We start from the raw sequence: 2,209 nt of genomic DNA on the forward strand, positions 1-2,209 counted from the left end.
GTGGGGGCGCCCCGAGGCTGAGACAACTGCTGGACTCGGCGTGGCGTCTACAGACACGTGTTTCCTCAGGGGGGCTGGAGGGTGGAGGCGCGGGACCACCTTCCGCACTGTGCCCGCCCACGTGAAGGAGACCACATTGGTCCAGCCACAGGAGCGGCGTCCACTTCTGTTCCAAGGCCGTTTCTCCAGGGTCAAGGAAACAGTTTTTGACTGGCCTGGGCACGTTCTCAGCGGCAAATAAGATGTTCCACAAAGGTTTTGGGGAACCCACAGGCTTGTGGTACTTGACCGTACCTGTTGGCCTCATGTGTTACTCTGTGAAGCGCCAACAGGCCAAGAGCAGGGGCATCCTCATCCTGAAACGGAGGGCTCGGCTGGGTCTGTTGCTGCTCACGTTTCTGCCGAGCAGACTGTGAGAGCCCGGGTGATAGACACAGAGGAGAACTCTGTGTCTGGGGGCGCGCTGTGGGGCACCTCCGTCACAGCCTGCCACGGGGTCTCGCTCAGAGACGAGGACTCGGACGCTCACTGATGAGGATAAAGGACCACAGCCTCCGTTCAGACCCCAGCTCCGCGTAAAGGAGACAAAGCGCATCAGAAGTGGAGAGTGGGCCTTTCTGCCTGCTCTGCGTTAGTCTGGAAGCCCGGCGGAAAGCAGCTTGGGGTCGTCCTAACAGACCAGCCTCCACTGGCCTTGGGGTGGAGGACCCGCCCTGGACCACCCCGCCCCTCTGCCGATCCTTCCTGGGAGCAGAGAGCACCCTTGCTGGGGGACCCGAGGGCCCTGGTGATGGAGGCCAGGGGACACGGGCCAGGGGGATGAGAGGAGCCTGGTTGGGAGCAATCTCCACTCCTCCCTGTGATCCCGGGCCCTTGGCTGCTCCCTCACGAGTCTGGACTCTCTAACAAGCCCAGGCTCCAGTGACCGAACCCGCCCAGGCTTGGCAGCCGGTATAGACAGACTGGCTGCCTGCAGCCCAGGGAAGAAGCCAAAGCCAGCCGCTGAAGGCTCACCAACACGGGGTGCGAAATCTGACCTGCGGGGGCCACCCTGGTAGGGGCTTGAGTTTCATCTGCCCCGCCTCACCCGCTGTCAGCCCACCCCGAGTGCAGCCAAACTGCAGGAGAGGGACCCCTGGATTGTCAGAGCAGACAGCAAACAGGCCTGGTCTGCAGAGCGCCGATGGCCAGGGGCACGAGCTCACAGGCAGGCGGCCTGGGACCTGCCCCAAATGAGCACGGCTCAGACCAAGGCTTCCACAAGGGCAGGGCCCGTGGCTGACAGCGTGGGCTCCCACGGCCCTTCCTTCCCAGGGACTCGCCAAAGAGCAGCGCGATGTCACACTCCCGGAGCCTCTGAAACGAACCGGACAAATCGAAGAAGGCAAACAGAGATGGGCAAAGCCGCAGATGCAAACAGCCCGGCATTCGGGAAGCGCAGAACGGACCGTGCTGCACAGGCCTACTGGTGCCGTGTGCAGAAACCTGAGCTCGGCACCGGTGCCGTGTGCAGAAGCCTAAGCTCAGCACCGGTGCCGTGTGCAGAAGCCTGAGTTAGGCACTGGTGCCGTGTGCAGAAGCCTGAGTTAGGCACCGGTGCCGTGTGCAGAAGCCTGAGCTCGGCACCGGTGCCGTGTGCAGATGACCGAGGGAGCTCGCCACACTCAAGTGTCCCCCTCCTGGTCACACCCCCTCTCCGAGCCCCCACACTGGCCACGCCTCCATCAGCTCCCCTGCTGTCCGTTGGCCCCTGACGTCTGCTGCTCTCAGGGATGTACAACAACAGCATGACCCGTCGTCACCGGCTGCCCCCCTCCTCCCGGTCCATGCACCGTGTCTGTGGTGTCCATCCCTCAGTACCAGCCGCGCTGCGGGTGCTGGCAGAAGCCACCCCCACCCTGTCGGTCCTCACGCACCGTGGAAGGAAAGATCGCCGCTCCCGCACCATCGGCACCAGGGCTCTCGTGTCCCAGCCCCGTGTCCTTCCACCGGGCACGGTCTTCCTCTTCTTGCTGCTCCTCCACTCTGCCGAGCATCATCTTGTCCGGGACCGGCCCCTCCGAGAGCTTGTCCTAAGTGTGTGAGACGGAGCTTCCAAGGAGCTCTGGGGCTGTGTCTCCCGAGACAGATCCGATGGTCCTCCGGGCAGCGCCCAGTACACCCAGGGCTCCTCTACAGCACCACCGTTCACAGGCACCGGTTCTCCCCC

The sequence above is a fragment of the Echinops telfairi genome, unplaced genomic scaffold, assembly GCF_000313985.2.
Source record: "Echinops telfairi isolate 266 unplaced genomic scaffold, ASM31398v2 ScPeMD7_53;HRSCAF=182, whole genome shotgun sequence".
Classification (NCBI taxonomy): Eukaryota; Metazoa; Chordata; class Mammalia; order Afrosoricida; family Tenrecidae; genus Echinops; species Echinops telfairi.